Consider the following 26,152-nt stretch of genomic DNA (forward strand, 5'->3'; position numbering starts at 1 on the left):
CTGGTAGAGCCGCCATGCCAAGGGAAGGCTTGTACACCCGAGGGGCGCCAGTATCCCCGGGGTTGGTCGCTAGAGGCAAGTGCAGCTACCGGCCTCGGCCAGCCGCGAGGACTGGGCGTGCTCATCGCCACGTACCGCATCTTGAGGCTAGGAACTTTTTATAGAGATTTATCCCCTGGCTGGTTGGCCAATTAAAGCAAGCCCCTCGTTCCGGCGAAACATGACCAACGGTTTACGGTATTACGACAGGGGTAACACCACCCCTGACGAGCTATGGGATCAAGGGGTCACAACCCCCCGTACCACGAACAGAATTGGCCGTGGCCCGTGGAGCGAGACGGCTTCAACCAATAACATTCCTCAACTCTGGGCCTTACCGGCAAGGGAGGCCCTGCCAGAATCCGAAGATCCCGCCGGCATCGCCCCGGAGTATCACGGAGGTTACTAGGTATCCACGATCCCCGAAAGCCAGAGCCCCATTAGCCACCAGAAAATTCCGTTGTTACCATGTTCCACCACGAGGAGGTGGACATGGCACATATTGTTGCAAAAATGCAACAACTTTAGAACCCAAACCCAACCTAACCTAACCTAACTAGATCAAAGATAACCACACTTCCATCTCGGTTCGAAAGCAACTTCCGCAACTTTTCCTGCGATAAGTCTATGCATTAAGCCTTCCGCAATTACGTAGTGGCAGAGATTATTTACGTAATGTAATGATCGGCGGGTTCAATCGGAGCGGGTCCGCATCCAATACAGAGCACCTACGGCGAAATGGAAACTAACTGTCGGAAAAGAATAAAACTTTACTAAAAAACCATACGGAAATCCGATATATCGACGCATATCTAATATACATCTAACTAAAACATATTTCGAAAAGGACAAAGGATAAGAGGGAACATTCTCTAATATATGACATATATAGATCAACGGATGCAAGAGAGAACACTCGATCTCGGTATAGCGAGACCGGGGCGCCATCCTGAAGCAATCGTATAACGCCGGTTCCGGGATGGTGTAGTCAGGGAATGTGGAGGGTGGAAAGCATAAAATATCAACAATATAACTAAAGAGAAAGGAAAAGAAAAGCCGTGGAAGCATTGCATTTATGAAGAGGAAATCCTAAAAATATCAAACAACAGATTATATAACATACCGTAAGGGCAAGGGACAACCAAATAGACGATATCGTGAGAGAAAGTAAAAAAATCGAGAAACTTAAAAAGAAAATATTAATTTAGATTGAACGAATCAATATCACTCATTGCGGCAAGCTTAATGGAAATCACGTGACTACTAATCGATTAGAGTATAAGATAGATGCTGGTCGCGAGTCGAGTGGCCCTAGGAGTTCCTCGCCCGCATCAGGGTAGACGGAGGATGACGGAGGGCCTGCAGCACCCACCCTTGGCGTGAGCGAGGCTGCTTGCATATGCTGCTTAGACATGCTGCTGGCTCGTGATTCGGAATCAGATCCGCCGGATCCAGGCAGAAGATTAAAGGTTGGGTAGGCGGAAAGAAGCACAGACACGGAAGGAGAAGCATCAGGAGCCGAAGTAAATGCAGGATAATGAGATAGCTAGCGATAAGAATAGCGCCTACACTTTTAAATAGACGAATAGGCAGCAACACATCAGACGTAATGATAGATATTCTGAACGAGGATACGGCGAAGCTAATGACATCTTAGGATACGTTAATGGCAAACATCAGGCATAAAAAAGACTGACATCGAACACTTAGCAATTAAAGAAGCAATTAAAGGAGCAGGAAGAATTCGAGGACAGGCAGTGAGAAGAGGAGAAGCAGGAAAAACGACAGAAATACGAAAAGATGACGCAAGGAAATCGAGGGCGGGAGATATAATCCTAGAATTTAACAAAAAAACAGGCATAGAGAACAAAATAAAGGAGATACAAGGAACTCTGGAAAAAGTATTCGAAGTAAAACATACGAGTGCGAGTGTAATGCTCCAAATAAGGGACATATACCCGTTAGGTGGCCAGAGAAGAAATGAAGGAGTACATAAAACGAAAACTGAAAATAATCGAAGGAAAGGATAGCGGTATAAACGTCAAGTTGTTAAAACAAACGTGAAGAGTCAGTCGAGTCGCGTTAGTTGAATTTGGACAGGAATACAGTAAAGAGTTGGAGAAGGTCAGACGACTCAAAATACCATTAACACCTTGTCTCTGCAAAGTGCTACCGAGAATCGAGAGATGCTTCAAATGCCATAAACTGGGACATATCGGCAGAAATTGCGAAGAAGTCAAAGATAATAAGGGAATCTACAGAAGATGCGGATCTCAGATTTATACGATGATCGGTTGCATCGCGAATAAACCGAAATGTATCGTCTGCAGCGAGGCAGGAAGAAGGAATCCGTACATCAGACACGTTACCGGAGGTTTAATTGTCCGGCCTACAGAAAAGCGTTGATAGAAAAGAACGAGAAACGAATATGGAATTCAAAGTCCTACAAATGCGAATGATTTAAGAGACAAACATGGTAATAATATCGGAAGCACACAGGATGGATGAATACTGCAAGACGAGAACGGTGACGTTGCGGTATGGATAACCGGTGTTAATCGAAAATATTTCACATATGGTACCACATATTCTTCGACCGGAATCGTTCATGCAGTGGTCGAAGGAACAAAAGCTATAAGCTGCTACTTCTCGCTTAACAGGAACGGAAAGAAATCGAAGAATTTATAAACCAAGTTGAGGTTAACATAGAAAAGGGAGAGAAAGCAAACAGAATAATGATTGCAGGTGACCTGAACGAAAAATCGGTAATCTGAGGTAGTAAGAAGAACAATCATAGAGAGGAAAATATCATCGAACTGGCTCTAAGAAACGATCTAATCCCGATCAATCAGAAAGGAGACTATACATACTTTAAGAACCAAAACAAGTAAAAAATAGACATAATGTTGATAGGAGGTTGCATATACGCTAAGTTGAGTATAGCAGAAGTGTTTGAGATATTTTCAGCGTTGGACCATCAATACGTACTACATACCTTCTGAAGTACGAATTACAAGAATAACGAAGAGGGATTTGCAAGCCTCGATGGAAAGAAAGCGAACTCGGACGATGCAAATAAATGATCGGCTTGTATAATATATAGATATTTATTTTCATTTAGAGGGGATGATCTATATTTAAGTAACTAAAATATATGATAAATGTAATTATATAAACCAATTTCAAATATTTAATTAAAATATCATGAAGTGATATGGAATTAGATAGGATTTTAGATGTAATGAAGTATCTTAAGGAGATATTGTATTCAGAATTAACTAAAATATAAAATATGTATTAATATTTATACCAGTTTGATACATTTACTTAAAAAATCATGAAAGCATGTGGTCCAGCGTGTGGGGGATTTACGGATCGTTGCGAGGAGCATGCGGTGCAGCGAGTGTGGACTCGCGTCTGGTGGTGGGACTAGCGGCGCGTCTTTCGCGCTTAACTTATGAAATTGTATAATGAAGTAAGTACAGCATGAACCTACAATTACGCGTGTGTTGTTCGTGTCTTGGATTCTTAACGTGTGTAACTTCGATTTATGAATTCTTATATGCAGCAATACATTAGTTCGGACATACTATATATATGTATGTAAAAGGCTTAAAAGTAGAATATAGGTTCTGCTAAAGTCGGCTCCCTGAATTGGGAGAATCCCCATTGAGGTGATGAGCTGCGACTGCACCTCTTAGCAGAACGAAATCACTGGTGCAAGGTAGGCAAGGGTGTTCGTCGTTGGAGCGAACGCAGATATACTCGACAATGGGAGTGAGACAGTAGTGCTTGCCGGTGAGATTCAAAGAGCGATGCCTGGTACGTACGAGCCATGTATACCGGTCGGTTCGAGTGACACAGCGTTACTTGGTGCCTGTGAGCGCGTGCAGGTTTGCGCGCGCGAACGCTGCAATTGCCGGTGTTGTATGCGAGCACGGCAGGTTCCCTGATTCCAGGGGTTGATGATCGAAGTGCGAGAAGGCTCATGTGTAGAATGGGTGATAGGAGATACGCACGACATTGCACTTGGAAGCGCTATCCCATTGCATGAATTTGTAGATCTCACATTTCTTTCAAGAGCAGACGCAGATAAGTATAATACAATGCATAGAACATTCCAAATAACTTACCTTGAAACGTTGAAATGAGATGGGCTCTCGTGTTGCATAAAGCATTAGAACTTTCATGCATTCGCACGCAGACACTATGAAACACCATCACATTGCATCCAACCGTAGGATTCATAGGATTCGTAAGCATCGAAGAAACAGAGTTCTAACGCTTCATGTATCACGACGACACAATTCACTCCAACGTTTCAAAGCAAGTAAGTAGTAATGCCCTACGCAATGCAATATTCTCATCTACTACACCTCTTTAGAAGAAGTGCATAACGAATATTTCATGCAACGCGATGTCGCATCTTATTTCAATGCCGCATGATAAGATGTAATATACAATGCAAAACGTTATGTTTATCTCGTCTACACTTCAGTTGAATGTAAATGCCACACTTCCTTGCTACGCAATAGCGTATCTAGATGTCTACGTTTCGAAGAAATACAGTTCTAATGCATCATAATGCGCTCTATCACGTCTCATTTCTATGTTTCATGAAAAGATGTAATATTCAATGCATCGCGTTATGTATATTTCGCCTACATTTCAACAGAATGTAAATCCTACACATTCTGGCGACGGAACAGCGTTTCTCGATGCCTACATATCGATACAATAGAGATCTGAATCTTCATAAAACGCGATATCGAATCTCATTCCTATGTTTCATGACAAGATGAAATATCAATGCAGCGCGTTATGTATAACACGCCTACACTTCAAAAGAAAGTAAATACCACATTTCCGTAATAGGGAATAGCGTCTCTAGATGTCTACGTATCCAAGAAATAGAGATCTAATTCTTCCTAGAACGCGATATCGCATCTCATTTCAATGTCTCATAATAAGATGTAATGTCAATGCAACGCGTTGTGTATATCTCGTTCATACTTGAAGAGAATGTAAATCCCACAATTCCTTGCAACGGAATAGCGTTTCTAGAAGACTACGTATCGAAGCAACACAGTTACATACATTTGATACACTAACGCGAAACACTGAATTATGTCTTATCAAGTAACATAGAAAGGAGATGCGATATCGCGTTTTATGATGATATAGAACTCTACTTCTTCGATGCGTAGACATCTAGAAACGCTATTCCATAGCAAGCATGTGTGGCATTAACATACTTTTGAAGAGTACACGAGATATACATAACGCGTTCCATTGAATTACATCTTACCATGAAGCATAGAAATGAGATGCGATATCGCGTCCTATGAAGCATTAGAACTCTATTACCTCGATAAGTTGACATCTTGAAACGTCATTCTGTAGCAAGGAAGTGTGGCAGTTACATTCTTTTGAAGTGTAGACGTGATATGCATAACGCGTTGCATTGAATAATACATCTTATCATGAAACATAGAATTGAGATATCGCGTATTATGTAGCACTAGAACCCTATTGCTTCGCAATGTAGACATCTAAAAACGCTATTCCGTAGCAAGAATGTGTCGCATTAATATTCTTTTGCAGTATTGTCGAGATACACATAACTCGTTGCATTGAATTACATCACACAATGAGACATAGAAATAAGATATGATATCGTGTTTTATGAAGAATTAGAACTGTATTGCTTCGATACATTGATATCTAGGAACGCTATTTCATCGCAAGGTAGTATGGGATTTACATTCTTTTGAAGTGTTTACAAGATATAATTAACGCGTTGCATTGTATTAAGTCTTATCATAAAACATAGAAATGAGATGCGATATCGCGTTTTAAGAAGCATTAGAAGTCTACTGCTTCGATACGTAGACATCTGCAAACGTTATTTCCTAGCAAGGAAGTCTGACATTTACATTCTTTCGAAGTGTAGACGAGGTATACATAACACTTCGCAACGAATCATGAAACACACAAAAGGGATGCGATATCGTGTTTTAAGAAGCATTAGAACTCTATTGCTTCGATACGTAGACATCTGGAAACGCTATTTCCTTGCAAGAAAGTGTGGCATTTACATTCTTTTGAAGTGTGGACGAGGTATACATAACACTTCGCAATGAATATTATATCTTATCGTGAAACATAGAAATGAGATACGATATCGCGTTTTAAGAGTCATTAGAACTCTATTGCTTCGATACGTAGACATCTGGAAACGCCATTTCCTAGCAATGAAGTGTGGCATTTACAGTCTTCTGAAGTGTAGGCGAGGTATGCGTAACACTTCGCAATGAATATTATATCTTATCATGAAACATAGAAATGAGATGCGATATCGCGTTTTAAGAAGCATTAGAACTCTATTGCTGCGATATGTAGACGTCCAAAAACGCTTTTCCGCCGGAAAGTTGTCTGTGATTTACATTCTTTTGAAGTGTTGACGAGATATAATTAACGCGTTGCATTGAATTACGTTTTATCATGCAACATAGGAACGAAGTGCGATACCGCATTTTATGGAGCATTAGAACTCTATTGCTTCGATACGTAGGCATCTAGAGACGCTATTACGTTGCGAGGGAGTTTAGGATTTACAGTATTTTGAAGTGTTGACGGGATACGATTAACGCGTTGCGTTGTACTACATCTTATCATAAAGTATGGAAATATGATGCGACATCGCGCTGTATGAAGCATTGGATCTCTATTGCTTCCATACGTATTCATCTATAAACGCTATTCCGTAGCAAGGAAATGTGGCACTTACATTCGTTTGAAGTGTTGACGTGATATACATAACGCGTTGCGTTGAATTTTACATCTTATCAGGAGACAAAGAAATGAGAAGCGATATCGCATTTTGTAAGGAGTTAGAACTCTACTGCTTCGATACGTAAATATCTAGAAACGCTGTTCCGTAGCAAGGGAGTGTGGCATTTACATTCTATTGAATTGTATACCCTGCAGAGCCAGAAGATGACGTGTCTGCAACCAACAACACAATGCGAAGCTGCACGAGGACCACCAACCGGAAGATGCATGTCTGCAATGGAAATTCGTTAAGTTCGTACCAAGGTTCACGAGCTTAGTCGTCAACAGTCGGACAACGTAGCTGATGACCACCGCGATCGTCCGCGTTCTCGATCGCCACCAGAAGCCAATCGAGTGTAGTACGTTGAGCTTCACCTGTTCGAGTGCAAACTTCATTACAGACGACCTGGCAATGAAGCTTGGACTTCCCACGAAAAATAACACGACAACCATCGAAGCGTTGAACCAATTACACAAGGTCGCGAATAAATTGCCTCAACGAAGATCAAATCGCAGTTATCGGGCTTCGTGCGGAAGCTCACATTCTTTACGATACCGCGAATCGCTGGACCGATACCGGAAGAGCAAGTCGATCGTGCGAAGATTCCGATTCCGGCCAACGTATAACTAGCAGATCCACAATTTCATCGGCCGGCAAATGTAGATATGTTAATCGGCACCGGCTCCGCTTTATCGTCCCTTAGCATCGGCCAGTACACACTTTCTTCTTGCAACGATCCTGAATTAATCCTCCAAAAGGCGCAATTTGGATGGATCATCGGGTGGAGCTTCTCCACATCGGCGTCGTGGAGGAAACATCAAACGTTCGTTACAACACTGAATTTCAAACTTCAAAAATTCTGGGAGCTAGAAGAGGGTCCACTCGTACGACAACTATTTTCCGCGGAGCTGGAATGCGAGCAGCATTTTCACGACCACGTTAAACGGACACGAACCGGTCGTTATATTGTCGCACTGCTGTTCAATGAAAAGAAGATGTAGTTAGGCGAAACTCGGTCGTGCGCCTTCAACCGTCTTCTTTCGCTCGAACGAAAATTTATGAAAGATCCAGGGCTGAAACGAGAATACTCCGTCGTCATCGAGGAGTATCTTAAGATGGGACACATGAGCAAGGTAAAACCACGCTAATCGGATGGCTTCTACCTCCCCCACCACGCCGTCATTAAACTGTCCAGCTAAACAACGATGGTTCGCGTCGCCTTCGATGGGTCTGTAATATCGAGCAGTGGACTGTCATTGAAAGATACGCTATTGGCAGGACCAACTATACAGGGCGACATATTCGCGCTTTTCATAAGGTTTCGTCAACACACCTATGTCTTAACCGGAGACATAGAGAAGATGTATCGGCAGTTCCTCGTAAGACCGAAAGACCGCCATTACCGATACCAGCCGATATTGTGGCGAGATAACAACGGAAAGGTGAAAACGTACGAGCTGAACACGGTCGCCATCAGGTGCATTCATCAGCTGGCGGACGACGAAAAGGTGAATGCTCCTATCGCATCGACTGTGCTCCAGCGAGATCTATACGTCAACGATCTCCTAACTGGCACAGATAATTACGAAGAAGCTAGACAACTACGGGACCAGGTAATCAAGCTACTTAACCGCGGCAGCCTCCACATTCAACAATGGGTCTCGAACGAACCGAAATTTTTAGCAGGACTTCTGGAAGGCGAAATTCAACCAAAGTATTTTGGAGACGCAACGATGAAAACTCTCGGCGTATCGTGGCACGCGCAGAACGACCGAATCATCTATTCCGTGGATCCAAACATCGATACGAGGATCACCAAACGCACGATCTTATCCACCATAGCAAAAATATTCGTCCCGTTAGGTTTACTGGCGCTAGTAATAATAACGGCAAAAATATTTATGCAACACCTTTGGAAACCGCAATTGGCCTGGAACGAATCGCTACCAACCAGCCTCCATACAGAATGGTCCACGTACGTAAAGGAATTGCAGTTACATAATGAAACATTCCCCCAGTGACAAGTATACCAATCGAAGGTGCGAAGAGTGGAATTACATGGGTTCTGCGACACGAGCGAAGGAGCATACGGAGCTTGCGTGTGTTTACGGTCAATCGACAATTACGGACGAATTAAAACGAGACTATTATGCGCGAAATTTCGAATCGCGCCTGTAAAAGTTGTCAGCCTCGTGCGTCTCGAACTTTGCGGTGCGGTGCTACTGACGTCATTATTTTCTAACGTCCGAGATAGTAATGCATGCCGATTCGACTCGATTAACTTCTGGACGGATTCCACGATAGTTTTGAATTGCCTGCAACGCGAACCAGCCAGGCTAAAAACATTCGTGGCAAATAGAGTGGCCGAAATCCAAGCGAAGACCGATAGCGGCACGTCAGGTCAAACGACAATCCAGCGGACCTCATATAGAGAGGACAAACACCGGCGGAATTCTTGAAGCCCTCCATCTGGCGTCATGGACCATCGTGGTTTGCCGACGATAACAGGGATTGGCCGAAATCTACGTTCAACCTCGTTTCGGAAATACCCGATATTCGTGCCCATACATGCTTACGTTCGAACAGTTCAACACGTTCGCGATCGAAATCGAAGCGATCCCAAAATCCCGCCCACTTACACCATTATCATCCGATCCTAATGATCCTTCGGCCCTAACTCCGGCCCACTTCCTGATCGGCACGTCGTTAACGAGTTTGCCCGAGACTGATTTCAGCAATACTTCTCGATTGTCACACTGGCAACACATCCAGAACGTCCAGCAGGACTTTTGGACCAGGTGGCACAAGGAGTATATCCACCATCTGAACAAGCGAAAAAAATGGACCAAGGGATCCCACGAGATCAAGAAAGGATCCCTCGTAGTCTTAAGGGATGACTACCTCCTGCCTTTCCACTGGCACCGCGGTCAAGTCGAAGAGGTGCACCCAGGTGCAGACAAGATCATCCGTGCGGTCACCGTACGCACCAGCTAGAGCGTCTACAAATGCAATGTCAAGCAGCTAGCGGAGCTGCTCAAATCCGAGACGACAGCGTGAACCATCGACGCCGCGGCGATATTCAGATCAATCCGATATACATTGATCGACACGGTCTCTCAACGGGAGGAACATGTTCCGAGCGACACAACGAGCAAAACGTGGGGTCTTCCAAGACTTCATTTATTACACGTTTGTGACGAAAAGGCTATGCTTGAGATTAAGACCATTTAAGTAATTTCGTAATTATATCTATTGCTGCGATATATAGACATCTAGAAACGCTATTCCCTGGACATGAAGTGTGGGATTCACGTTCCTTCGAAGTGTAGGCGAGATATACATAACTCGTTGCATTGAATTTCATCTTATCATGTTACATGGAAATGAGATGCAATATCGCCTTTTGTGAAGAATTAGAACTCTGTTACTTCGATATGTGGACATCTAGAAACGCGGATCCGTAGCAAGGACGTGCTATATTTACATTCGTTCGAAGTGTAGACGAGATATACATAACGCGTTGCATTGCCATTGCATATTATCATGAGACATAGAAATGAGATACGATATCGAGTTTAATGAAGAATTAGATCAGTATTCCTTCGATACGTAGACTGGTAGAAACGCTATACCGTAGCAAGGAAGTGTGGCATTTACATTCTTTAGAAATGTAGACGAGATATACTTACCGCGCTGGATTAAATATTACATCTTATGATGAAGCATGGAAATGAGATGCGATATCGCGTCTTATGAAGCATTAGAACTCTATTGCTTCAATATGTAGACATCTAGAAACGCTATTCCGTAGGAAGGAAGTGTCGTGTTTACATTCTCATTTCTATGTTTCATGGTAAGATTTAATTCAGTGTAACGCGTTATGTATTTGTTATCAAGACTTCAGAAGAATGTAAATTCCACAATTCCTTCCTACGGAAAAGCGATACTAGATACCTACATATTGAAGCAATCGAGTTCTAATGCATCATAAAGCGCGTTGTCGCATCTTATTACTATGCATCATGATGTGGTGCAATATTCAATACAGCGCGTTATGTATATCTCGTCTACACTTGAACAGAATGTGAATGCCGCACTTCCTTCGTACAGAAATGCGTTTCTAGATGTCTACGTATCGAAGAAATGCAGCTCTAATTCTTCATAAAACGCGATATCGCATCTGAATCCTATGTCTCATAATAAGATGCAATATTCATTGCGAAGACTTATGTATACCTCGTCTACACTTTAAAAGAATGTAAATGCCACTCTTCCTCGCCAGGAAATAGGGTTCTCTGATGCCTACGTATCGAAGCAATAGAGTTCTAGTGCTCCTTAAACTGCGATATCGCATTTTATTTCTATGTTCCAGGGATAAGATATAATATTCAATGCGAAGTGTTATGTACACCTCGCTTACACTACAAAAGAATATAAATGCCGCACCTCCTTTCTAGGAAATGCGTTTCCAGACGTCTACGTACCGAAGCAATAGAGTTCCAATGCTTCTTTAAACGCGATATCGCAACTCAGTGCTATGTTTCATGATAAGATATAATATTCATAGCGAAGTGTTATGTATACCTCGTTTATACTTCAAAAGAATGTAAATGCCACACTTCCTTGCTAGGAAATAGCGCTTCCAGATGTCTACGTATCGAAGCAATAGAGTTCTAGTGCATCTTAAAATGCGATATAGCATCTCATTTGTATGTTTCGTGATAAGATATAATATTCATGGCGAAGTATTATGTATACCACGTCTACACTTTAAACGAATGTAAATGCCACACTTTCTTGCTAGGAAATAGCGTTTCCAGATGTCTTCGTATCGAAGAAAAGCAGTTTCAATTCTTCATGAAACGCGATATCGCATTTCATATGTATGTTTCATAATAAGATGTAATTCAATGCAACGCGTGTACTATATCTCGTCGACTCTTCAAAAGAATGTAAATCCCACATTTCGTTGCTACCGTATAGAGTTTCTAGACGCCTACATATCGAAGCAATAGGGTTCTTCATAAAACGAGATAATGCATCACATTTCTATGTTACATAATAAGATGTAATATCAGTGCACTGCGTTATGTATGTCTCGTCAGCACACCAAAAGGATGTAAATCCTACACTTTCTGGCGACGGAATAGCGTTTCTAGATGCCTACGTATCGAAGCAATAGATTTCTATCGCTTCATAACGCGATATCGCAACTTATTTCTATGTCTCACGATAAGACGTAATATCAATGCTACCCGTTATGTGTACCTTGTCAGCACTTCAAAGCAATGTAAATCCCACACTTCCTTGCTTTGCCATAGCATTTCAGGATGTCAACACATCGATGCAATAGATTTCTAATGCATGTAAAAACGTTATATCGTATCTCACTTCTATGTCTCATGATAAGATGTAATATTCAATGCCACGCGTTATGTATATCTCGTCAGCATTTCGAAGGAATATAAGTCTCACACTTCCTTGCTACGGAATAGCGCTTCTAGATAACCACATATCGATGCATTGGTGCTCTAATGCTTCATAAAATGCGATATCGCATCACACTTCTATGTTTTATGTTAAAACGTAAATCAGTGCAACGCCTTAGTTGCATCTCGTCAGCACTTCGGAAGAACGTAAATTGCACACTTCCTTGCTACGGAATAGCGTTTCTAGGTGTCTACGTATCGAAGCATTATAGCTCTAACTCTTTACAAATTCGATATCGTATCTCATTTCTATGTCTCATGATAAAATGTAATATCAATGCACCGTGTTATGAATATCTCGTCTATACTTCAAACGAATGTAAATCCCACACTTCCTTGTGACGGAATAGCGTTTCTAGATGTCTACGTATCGAAGCATTAGAGTTCTAATGCTTTATAAAACGCGATATCGCATTTGATATCAACAGTTCGAAGTATGTAAGTAGATAAAAATGCTCTATACATCTCGTTATGCTTGTCTACATTTACACGTCAAAAGACTGTGATTTCTACACTTCCTTGCAAGGGAATTGCGTTCTTAGATGTCTACTTTCCGAAGCAATAGAGTTCTATTGCTTCATTCAACACGATGTCGCAACTCATTACAATAATTCATGGTAAATTGCAATGTTCTATGCAATATGTTACATTTGCCTGCATCTAGACTTTAGAAGGATGTGAATCCTATACTTACTTGCAACAGAATATCGTTTCCAGATCTCTACGTGTCCAAGCAACACATTTCTAATACTTCGTGCAGCGCGATGTCGCATCTCATTTCAACGTTTCAAAGCAAAGAATCTGTATTCGTTTATCCATAACATTATGCTTAACTGCCAGAGGACTTCAATAGAATGTGAACTATATAATTCCATGCAACGGCATGGCGCTCCGTAGTGTCTGCCTGTTAAAGCAAGAGAGCTAGAATTCTCCATGCAATGCGCTGGCGCATCCCATTTCATCGTTTGAAAGTAAGAATGCTGTACTCTCTTATGCATAGCTCTATACTTGTCTGCTTTAAAACTTCATAAGAATGTAAATTCTGCAGCTGCATGCAACAGGATTACCCTTCGTAGTGTCTACAGTCGAGACAATAGAGTACTAATGCATCATACAATGCCATGACTCATCTCATTTCAACGTTTCGAATTAAGTAAGCTGTAATCTTCTATGAAAAGCATTATAATTATCTGCTTCTATTCTACAAAAGAATGTGAATTCTATAGATCCAAGCAACAGGAGGGCAGGCCCTCCACCATCCTACTGCCTGCCCTGATGCGGGCAAAGGATTCCCAGGGCCACTCAAACTGCGACCAGCATCTATCTTATACTCTAACCGATACATCGGCATGCGTTTTCCAATAAGCTTGCCGGGATCAATGATGTTGATTCGCTCAATCTAAATTATTATTAATAATTTAAGTTTCTCGATTTTTTTAGTTTCTCTCACGATATCGTCTATTTCGTTGTACCTTACCTTTACAGTATGGTATATAATCTGTTGTCTGATATTTCTAGGATTTCCTCTTAATAAATGCAATGCTTCCACATATTTTCTTTCTCTTTCTCTTTAGTTACATTGTTGTTATTTTATGCTTTTCACCCTCCACATTCCCTCTCCACACCATCTCGGAACAGGCGTTATACGATTACTTCAGGATGGCGCCCCGGTTTCGTTACACCGAGATCGAGTGTTCTCTCTTGCATCCGTTGATTTATATATGTTATATATTGGAGAATATTTCCTCTTATCCTTTGTATTTTTCGAATGAAATTACATTGACAGATGTACGAGCTAGTTCTGCACGACTATTTGAAACAATATTAAATCACCTTGTTAAACAATAATATATTAAATGTGACTTGGACATTTAAATTTGAATTTATAAACATCTAACAAATAAATGTGTTTTCCTTACTATTCATATCATTATACATTCAGTGATTTATTGTGTGCTGTGATTTGATATATTAACTGCTTGATTATATTTTACAATGAACTTTGCGTACCAAACATTGTTTTTACTCCTGATGGGAGTGGATAATTCTTCGTTTTATATTCTTATATCGCATTGATTATAAAAGTATATGATATCCTTTTTATACAGTCACGTATAATTATGTACATACAAATTCGCGATTAAGTAGCTATGTGTTCAAATTCAATTCCGAATAATGCATTAAAAAGCATCCCAGATAACAAACGGCAAGATGGTAGCGACACCATGCCGGCACTATATTGCCACTTCCGAGGAGTGTCAACTGATTCGTAGCCATCTGTGACCGGATTCGTTAACTAAAATGCCAGAACGTGTTACCAGCACGTTCTAGACAAGCGAATCGCGCAGCACCAGCACCATGGTGACACGCGTATCATCGCTCCATTCATGAATCTCCTCAGCAATGACGCTGGATCACATTTAGCAATGGGGAACCTGTGCTTTCATACTAATTAGAACCGTTAGATGTCAGTAGATGTTCAGCATATGAGTATTGATAGACATTTTGATAGTCGTTTTCCTATATTTGTAGTTATTGAGCGAGTCGTATATATTTCTTTCAATCCATCATAGACTAAAAGTATTATTTATACAAAAAATATTACTTATAAAATAAAAATTCATGCTGTTGCGTCCCTAAATTCGCCTTGTGTAATTTTTGAAATAACATGCTCTCATCGTGTTTAATGTAACCCTCAATTGCATGAATTTGTAACTATAAATTGAAGAAAATATATATAAAATAAGTGTATATATTCTTATGACAAAGTAATTATCGACTTTATGGAAAAAATCGCCCTATCGAGCTAGTTTATAGAAAATAATAAAATCGAGTTCTTATATCTTTGTTTTGTGCCGGTGTATTTATTTTGGAATCAAAATTAATAAATTGCGCAGTTTAGTCATTTTTCATATTTGCTTATAATTTTTATGTATACAACTTCCCCATTAGTAAATGTCAGCCCATGCCACAACCATGCGTGTAGCTATGGTGAGCTGATAGTGTCATTGCCACGGCCGTGTAGCCCATGTGCTGTATCTCGGTGCATTAATAGTGCCGTGATACGAATGCCGCCCCAGCACTAACAGTATGCCATTTCGAAAGCTGAGTAGGAGCACTTTCTTAGCACAGTTCTGCCACGGAATTCGTTCCATCCGTTGTCATTGGCGTGCCAATCGCTGGCTGTTTGGGATATTGTAGTACATGAGGCAGATTTGTTCCTTATCATCGTCAAGGAGACGGATTTTCACTCCCCCCTTTTTGAATTTTTTAAATTATTGCTTAGAATTTTTGATACAACTTATGTACGATCTTTTTGATATTCATCTTTTGTTACATGTAACATTATATGTGTAACGCACTTTTATGTAATACTCAGATTTGTAATCCTCAGATTCTTTTATTCTTTGGTAAAGCAACTTATTCGATTAACATATATTTATTAGGAATAACTATAAATAATTAGAAAAATGTTATTAAAACGGTATTAAATATGTTCTTGCAATTATATATTTAAGGTCTATAGGTGTAGATGGAATTACTGTCCGATATTTTACGTGATCCATTCGACGTATCGAGTGAGACTATGAAATATGAAAACCTTTTACTATTCCTCGTCCCCTTTCCATGTTAAATGAATGATTAGATCTGGAAGACGAGAAGCCTGAATTAGTGAGATCTCTACGAACATAAGTAATTTGTAAGTAATACATTTTTTCTCTTTGAAATATTTGCCTTTGCATAGAATAGAACGTATAGATTGTATAAATACGTATAGAACGTATAAATGCCTGTCTTATATCCATTTCAGTCCAGTTCTATTACAGCTATTGAACAGAAGTAATATTGATTATACTTGATTTTTGCAATAGTTCTTTGATTAACAGATTTTATTAACGTAGAATCATCATTTGAGGGATATATCAATCTACTTTGTAGCTCCATCAGTTTCTTTTTCTGCTCGCTACTTTCCATTTTCAGTTCCGTATACTTATCCTTTATCACCATGATATATGTTGCATCAAATTACAATAACTTTTTTGTCCTTAAATTTTGCGGATATTTCAATTAAATTTCCTTTGATTAAAGAAAGGAAAATTAAAAAACAGTGACACGTACCATTTCTTGGAAACGTTGTATCGTAATTTGCATCTGACTGTTTTGAAAGGCACGCACTTTACTTAACGTTTGCAATGATTCGGTTAGCGAAGTAAAGAAATATTCTACTTTCGAAATTGTCAGCTCTTGTAATTCTAAGGCAAATATATTCATCTGTCGACATCGTGAACATTGTTTTTTGGCAAAATTCCAGAAAAACAAATATACTATAAGTAAAATAATAAACATCATAATATTAAATTTAACTCTGTTCATCGTTGCCTTGTTGGACACATTCATAACAATATATAGGGTGGGGCAGTAATAATTAGCTCCTCATATATCCACGAAACTTTAAGTTTCATAGAAGTTTTTGCTAATATAAAATTGCATAGTACAAAGGGCCCATCCGTTGATGAAACTAGTTTTTTTGTAAGTGGAGGTATGTTGGACATATGAAGGTTACCTTCATTTTTTAAAATGAATTGGTATGTCCATTCTTCCGTAATACGATAGAGCATTTTAAAACAAGTTCAACGATCTGTAACATGAAGCCATTGAAGGTTACAAAAAGTAAAGAAAGGCGATAATACTCACGGTTTTAATAGTAAATGAAACATACGTATTGTAAACAGTGGTGGAAGGCGTAATACTTACCGTTTACTTCACTGTGAATAAACAATTTCGAAGGGCATTTCAATAGTTTGTGGCATAAGTTAAACATGATAAAATTAGACATTTGGTTAGGCTGTTCTTTGTGTCGTCCATTTTATAAGTACTGAGCTACGGATTCCTGAGGACAGCTCACAAAATTGTTGAACTATGGAAGATTATCATTGTGAATTTGAATCAAAAGGTAATTAAATTCCATTAGATTGTAAACAGATCTCAATGTTTCATTTTAGATAGAAAGATTAAATACTCTTTACAAAACTACAAGAAAGAATACATACCTCGCTGTTATTATTATTTCATAAAGAATTATAATTGCAATTATATAGTTCATTACGATAAAAAATATTTCTCAGGAAATTCTGAATATTAAATTAAAGAATCAGGTAAAACATTTTTAATAATTACGAATATGAAAAATACTTGAACATTCCAATAGAAAGATGTCTGAACAGGAGTTAGAAAAGTCAAACATTCAATTTCAATTCCAGCATTCATCTATAAGAGGTAAAATGTTTTGAAAGCTTTAATTACAGTCTTTAATGCAAGCTGTTGAGCAGTATTTCAATTTTTAGGAAAATTGATCAAAGTCAACCATTTTGAAGTGGTCAGAATCTTTGTCGTTTGAGCAATGAGTGAGTAACAAATAACTGCATAAATTCCAGGCTTAGAAACTTATGGATTAAATCCTATGCAGACTCGTTTATGAGCGAGTTACTAAATAGTAATCCACACTAAGTAATCATTTTAAAACTTAAACGATTACATCTCGCATACTTTCAAAGATATCACAAGCGTGAAATGTATGTGGTTTATCAAAAACTCTTCTAAAAGAAAGGACGAAGCCAATAGAAATCTTTGTTGAAGTAAGCAAGTTCTAAAGTTCTAAGCAACGCGATGGCGCTTATCTGCCTACGTTTCATAGCAAGTAAGTTCTGAATTTCTATGAAAGTCCGATGGAGCTCCTCATTATTAATGTTTCAAAGGAAGTACTAAAATTCTCAGTTCGACGTCTAAAGCTATGTGTGTTCTATATATTTATGTAAAGCGATGGTTCCTAACAGTATATACAATTCAGAGTACGTAAGATGCAAAGTTCTATGCAACCTGATGGTGCTTCTCATTTCTACATTTCATACTGAGCACTTTCTAAATATCTATGCATTGCGATGCACCTTCACAGACCTACGTTTCAAAGTAATTCTGTGCAACAAGATGGAGTTCCTCAGTTTCATGCTTCAAAACGAGTATGATGTAATGTTCTTTGCATCGCATTATGCTTAGCTGCTTCTACACTTCGAAATGATGTGAATGCTACAGTTCCTTCAACGGAATGGCCCTTAATAGTGTCTACGTTTCAGAGCAATAAAGTTCCAATGTATAGTGCAATGCAATGGCGCGTCTTATTTCAACGTTACAAAGTAAGTAAGCAGAAACATTCTATGCATCGTATTATACTTATCTGCTTCTACAGTTCAAAGGAATGTAAATTATACAGTTCCTTACAACGGGTGAGAGGACGTTTTTGCTCTGTGACGTAGATACTATGAAGTACCAACTCTTTGCATGGAACTGTAGATTTCACAATCTTTGGAATTGTACAAACAGATGAGCATATTGTTATGCATAGAATATTACAGCTTACCTACTTTGAAACGTTGAAATGAGATGCTCATTGCTTGCTTAAATGGAACTCCATTGCCTTGACACGCAGATACAATCAAGTGCTATCCCGTTGCATGGAACTTTAGAAATCACGTTCTTCAAAAGTGTAGAAGCAGATACGCATAGCGCTATGCATAGAAGATTACAGCATTCTTAATTTGAAACGTTGAAGTAAGATGTGCAATCGCATTGCATGTAGCCATAAAACTGCATTTCCTTGGCACACACAAAATATGAAGCGTCTTCACGTTGCACGGAAAAGTCGAATCCACATTTTCTTGAAATGCAGAATCACATAGGCATAATGGTACGAATAGAAGAGTATAGCTTATATACTATGAAACGCTGAAAGTGTTTGCGCCATTACATTTCATGCAGCATTGGAACTCTATTGCATTGACACACAGACCCATTGAAGCGCAATCCTGTTGCATGGAACTGTGGACTACACATTCTAACGAAGTATAATATCAGATAAGCATAGTTCCACGCATAGAGGATTCTATCTTACTTAGATTGAAACGCTGAAATGAGATGTGCCATTGCATTGCATGAAGCATTAAAAATCTGAAATCTTAAAAAAGCATTAAAAACAGCTTTGATGCGCAGACACTATAAAGCGAAATTAGGTTGCATAGAACAGTACAATTCACATTCTTTCAGATCGTAGAAGCAGCCAGGCACAACTCTATGCATAAAAGAATACAATTTGTTTACTTTGGAACGTTGGAGTGAGATGCGCCATTATATTGCATGGAGCATTAGAACTCCCATGGTTTGACACGTAGAATCATTGTAGCCCCACCATGTTGCACGGAAGTGTAGAATTTACGTACTTCTGAAGAGTAGAAGCAAATAAGCTTAATGAGATGAATAGAGCATGAAAATCTACTGACATACATAGAAGCATTAGAACTCTATTGCTTCGAAAACTAGATATCTAAAAACGCTATCACTTTGCAAGGGAGTGTGGCACCTACATTCTCTTGAAGAGTAGACGAGGTATATACATAACACTTCGCAATGATATTATATCTTGTCAAGAAACATAGAACTGAGAAGCGATATCGCGTTTTCAGAAGCATTACAACATTATTGCTTCGATACGTAGATATATAGAAACGCATTTCATAGCAAGGATGTGTCACATTTACATCCATTTGAAGTGTAGACGAGGTATACATAACACTTCGCAATGAATATTATATCTTATCATGAAACATGGAAATGAGATGCGATTTCGCGTTTTACGAAGCTTTAGAACTCAATTGCTGCTATACGTAGACATCTGGAAACGCTAATTCCTAGCAAGGAAGTGTCGGATTTACATTCATTTGAAGTGCAGACGAGGTATACATAACACTTCGCAATGAATATTATACCTTATCGTGAAACACAGGAATGAGATGCGTTATCGCGTTTTAAGAAGCATTAGAACTCAATTGCTGCGATACGTAGACATCGGGATTCGCTATTTCCTAGCATGGAAGTGTGGCTTTTACATTCTTTTGAGGTTTAGACGAGGTATATGTAACGCGTTGCATTGATATTCTAAAAGGATAGAATTGTGATGCCCGCCGAACCTTTCGGTACTTCCTACACCCCCCGGCAAAGCCGCATACAGCGGTTGCCGCCATTGCAGAGACGAGCAAACCGACACACGGTAACACAGTCTGATCACCGAGCTAAGGCAGCCACCCTCGCACCATGGAGTTGAACTACACGATCGCGCCTCGATGCGCATACGTCAGACAGTTGGAGCAGACACCAGCCGCAGCCTCCGAACGAGGACCATTTCACGCACCACGAGGGTCGCCCGCAGTTACGCACACATATTCGTATTATACTCATGTCTATAACCAAGCGAATTCTAGTATTTAAGCATACGGCACTCTATGTACAAAGAGGACGCAACACACAAGTATAGCATAAGTCATTTCATGTGTAATCATAATTTTAGAAAGCGTATTAGAGCCGCGCCAGCTCTCGCCTGCCGCGGACGCCTCACCACGACCGTCCGCACCACCGCGAGTGTCGAGCGTCCGCCCCACTCCAGGTCCTAGCGACTCGCGTTCCCGCGCGATCCGAGGAGGTCGCGGATCCGGGAGTCAACGGAGAGATCAAGCCCGATGCTCTCGATAAGTACAGATCGATCCAAGCGCTCGTCGCCTTCGTCGCCGATCCGCACCAGAGATCAGCCTGCCTGGGTACTCGTTCCATTGTCGATTCCGCCTCACAGCCCGTACGCAGGGACCATACAGAGGAAGATACTCACCAACGACGATACCTGGAACGAGGTTAGTAATTAGCGATTTCCAAGACTTCGAATGGTAAATTCCCTTTTTTATATACTCGCTTTCGTGACTTTCGCGCAGTTTTCCGCGTTCCAAAAAGAACCCGGTTTTCGAAGCAATTGTGCGAGCGGAACCGTTCGGGGCTGCGTGTTACTTCGAAAAACGGTTCATTTTCCGCGACCCAAGACGTGACACGTCTATAAGAGGTAAAATATTTGAAAAACTTTAATTATAGTCTTCAATGCAAACAGTTGGACAGTATTTCAATTTTTAAGAATACTTGTGAAAGTCAACCATTTTCAAATGGTCAGGATCTTTGTTGTTTGAGCACTAAGTGACTAACAACTAACTGCATAAATTTCAGGTTTATGAACATATTGATTAAAGCTTATGCAGACCCGTTTATAACCGAGTTACTAAATAATAATCAACACTAAGTAATCATTTAAGAACTTAAAGGATTACACCTCGCATACATATAAAAATATTGAAATCGTGAAATGTAAGTGGTTTAACAAAAATTCTTCTAAAAGTACGGACCAAGCCAATAAGTGTCTTTGTTGAAGTAAGCAAGTTCTAATGTTTTAAGCAGCGCGATGGCCCTTATCTGCCTACGTTTCATAGCAAATAAGTTCTGAATTCTATGAAATCTAATAGAGCTCCTCACTATCAACATTTCAAAGTAAGTTCTCAAATTCTCAGTTCAACGTTTAAAACTATGTGTGTTCTATATATTTACGTAAAGTTTTGGTCCCTATTAGTTTATACGATTCAGAGTACGTAAAATGCAAGGTTCTATGCAACATGATTTCGCTTCTCATTTCTACGTTCGATAGTAGGCACTTTCTAAATCTCCATGCAACGCGATGTAACTTCACAGTCCTACGTTTCAAAGTAATTCCTAAACATCCACGAAAAGGGATGTCGCATATGAGTGTCTACATGTCAATGTAAGTAGTTTCGAAGATTCCTTGCAACAAGATGGAGCATCTCAGTACTCTAATTCGACGTAAGTAATAACAAATATTTTGTGCTACAAGATGGTGCTTCCCATTTTTACGCTTCAAAGCAAGTATGTAATGTTCTATGCTTCGCATTATGTTTATCTGCTTCTACACTTTAGAATAATGTGAATGCTATAATTCTCTGCAACGGAATGGCCCTACATAGTGTCTACGTTTCAGAGCAATAGAGTTCCTATGCTCCATGCAATGCGATGGCGCATCTCATTTCGACGTTACAAAGTAAGTAAGCAGTAACGTTCTGTGCATCGCATTATGCTTATCTGCTTCTACAATTCAAAGGAATGTGAATTATAAGTTGCGTGAAACGGGAGAGAGAACGTTATTGCTCTAAGAGGTAGATACTACGAAGCGCCATTCCGTTGCATGAAACTGAAGAATTCATAGTCGTTTAAAGTATGAAAGCAGAAAAAATTATTTTTGCGAATGGAAGATTACAACATACTTACTTCGAACCATTGCAACTGCATGCGCTTCCGCATTACAAGGAGCATTAGAACTCTATTACATTCACTCGTAGACATTCCGGAGCGCCATACCGTTGCATGAAACAGTAGAATTCACATTCCGTTGAGGTGTACAAGCAGAAAAGCATAGTACTGTGCATTGAACATTACAGCTTACGTACTTTGAAACGTCGAAACGAAATGCGCCATCGCATTGCGTGGAAAATTTGAACACCATGGCTTTGACATGCAGATAAATTGAAGTGCCATCCCGTTACATAGAACTGTAGAACTCACATTCTTTTGAAGTATAGATGCATATAAGCATAATGCTGTACGTAGGAGATTACAGCTGAATTACATTGTAACGATTAAACTAGATGCGCCATTGCATTGCATGGAGCAGCGTAACACCACTGCATTGACACGCAGACATTATGGGGCGCCATCCATTTGCAATGGACTGTATAATACATATTCTTTTGAACAGTAAAAGCAGATAAGCATAAGCTACGCATAAAAGATTGCATCTTCCTTTTTTTGAAACTTTGAAGTGAGATGCGATCACATTGCATAGAGTATTAGAACTCCGTTGTACTGTTATGTAGACACTATGAAGCAACAACCCGATACATGGAACCGCAGAATTAACATACATTTGAAATGTAGAAGCAGATATGTACAAAGCTATGCATAGAATGTTACTGCTTACTCAGTTTGAAGCGCTAAAATGGGATGCGACGTCGCATTGCATGGAGAAATAGGATTTTACTCTAGTGATACGCAGGCACTGTGATGCACCATACCTATTCATGGAACTGTGGAATCCACATTGTTTGGAAGTGTAGATGCACATAAGCGTAATGCTATGCATAGAAGATTGCAGCTTACTTACTTTGAAGGGTTGAAATGAAATGCGATATCACATTGCATGTAGCATTAGAACTCCGCTGCTTTGACACGCAAACAACATGAAGCCCCATCCTGTGTAATGGAACTGTAGAAGTGACATTCTTTTGAAGTGAGGAAGCAGATAAGCATCACGCTATGCTTTGATGACTGCAGCTTACTTACTTTGAAACGTTAAAATAAAAAGCGCCATCGCATTGCATGAAGAACTAGTTCTTCATTGTTTTTACACGCAGACAGTGCGAAGCACCATCCCGTTTGAAGGAACTGTAGAGTTCACATTCCCTTGATTTGTAGTGGCATACATGCTCAATGTTATTGAAGGATAATTAAATTATCTTAACTTAAAAGTTAATTATTAATTCTAGTTTCAAATGTTATGCACTTGGAATATTCTAAATAGCGAGCGAGAACTAATGTGTGGAATAAATGGGTTTTTCGTGTAAATATTTTAAAACGATCAAGCTGTTGTTCATTAGCATTCTTTGGAGTTATATCTCAGTTGAGATGAACTAGTTAATGATTTACAAAATCTTGTGATTGTCTTTAGTTAATAAGTTCCCTACAATTTGTGGATCTCAGGCGTGGTAATTATCAAGAAGACATTCTAGATTAAAATGGGATATGTTCTAAGGATTGGAATATCACTGAGTATTTGAAGACAGAATGTTGGAGAAAATTAGACATTCATGTAGAGGCAATTCGAGTTTATACGCGGGTGTCGAGTGAAAATTTTCACAATGAAAGATTTGAGTAAAATCACAGTTACTGCGCTAGAAGAAATATTAATGGAGCATAAACTACCTACTGCTGGTTCGAAAGCTATATTAATTTCCCGTTTGATGGATGTTGACCCAGACGGAACGTGGATAGATGACAAGCTGAAGGAGGTTCGTGAAGATAATGAAGGGTCGTGTGTTGATGTATCATCAAACATGCAGCCAGCAATGAATTTACAGCAACGAGAAATTAGTTTTTCCATAAAGGAAAAAGAATTAACAGAAGATGAGTTAGTTATGTTGCGCCTCGAGTTAGATGCGATGCGTTGTTGTGTTTTATCTGAAATTAGTTAGCGGCGAACGAATATTTTGGCAGTAGCAAATTTACTTTGTAAATTTGATGGCAAATCTGGTGATTGTGAAATTTGGAAGAAGCAGATCAATTTGTTGAAGACGATATATAAATTGGAAGGTGACGTTGCACGATTACTTATCAGTATGCGACTGAAGGGAAAAGCATTTGAATGATTTCATTCTAAACTAGAATATATAACTATGCCATTCAACCGACTGCGGGAAGAATTAAGAGTTACGTTTTATCATCCACAAAGCAAGTTTGAAATAAGGAAGGAATTTGAAGAGCGATTATGGAAGAAGAACGTGACATTTCATGAATATTTGCACGAGAAGATCATCCTTAGAAATCGTGTACCAATCAACGACCATGAAATACCTGAATATTTGATTGACGGCATCCCGATGAAATGCTCAGTAGCCAGGCGCGTATTCAACAGATTACAAAAACCGATCAACTTTCGAAAGCGTTTGAGGAGGTAATTCTCCGAGATCAAGGTTTGTCGGGTGTGCAGATGTCAACAAAGTTTGAGAAGTATGAAAACAGTTTCGATAGAAATGAACGAAACGAGGTGGTCAATATGGGTGAGATAAAAGAGTTCACCGGTAATATTGTACGACGTTATAATTGTGATGGGCGCGATCATATTAGCGTGAATTGTCCAACGAAATATCGCGGAGTAAAATGTTTTATATGTCAAGAACGTGGACATATTGCGTCGAAATGTCCCAAGAAATTTAAAACGAGTGAAGAGAGCTGCGCGACATTAGGAGTATCGTACCGAAAGTATATAAAAAATGATTTACTTAACGGATACGGGATCGAAGCATTAGTGGAATCAGGATGTGATTTTAATTTAATTCACACAGACGAGTTTATTAAGCTCGGTTTCCGAAATTACGACACAATGAATTACATTTCGATGGTATAGGTTCAAAGAATGATACAACATTTGGTGAATTTCAAGCAGAAATTACCGTAGATGGGCAATCTCTGATACCATTGTTCGACACAAGCTGTTGATAGGAACGAATCTCTTAAATATAACCGATGTTAGCATTAGAGGTGGTAAAGTAAGCTTTCGCTGATTACCGAAAGTAACGCGCGAAATTGTTGAAAGAGAAAGCATTGTACCGGAAATATTTAAAACAGATGTGACGAGCGTCGTGTTAGAAGTAAATCAAGTTGATGTGTCTCATGCATTAGATCCTAATTAGCAAGTGGCGATAGAAAATCTTATTAGTAATTACAAGCCGAGGAAAACCTTTGAACGTGAAATTGCAATAAAATTAATATTGAAAGGCGAATAGTCCGTATATCAATCGGCGAGACGATTGTCAGCGTCGCAAAAAGAGATTGTTAATGTGTAGATAGAACAGTGGATTGCAGCTGGCGTCTCTCAGTTATCTACTTCTGATTATGCGAGTCCGGTTGTTCGCGTTCGGAAGAAAAATGATTCGTTTAGATTATGTGTGGATCATCGACAAATTAATAAAAAGATAATTAAATGTAGATATCCGTTACAACTGATTGAAGACCAATTAGATCTGTTACAAGTCGCGCGCAATTTCAGTACTCGACTTGAAAAAGTTTCTTGACTTGAAAAACG

Source organism: Xylocopa sonorina, unplaced genomic scaffold (assembly GCF_050948175.1).
Source record: "Xylocopa sonorina isolate GNS202 unplaced genomic scaffold, iyXylSono1_principal scaffold0162, whole genome shotgun sequence".
In the NCBI taxonomy this organism is placed as follows: domain Eukaryota; kingdom Metazoa; phylum Arthropoda; class Insecta; order Hymenoptera; family Apidae; genus Xylocopa; species Xylocopa sonorina.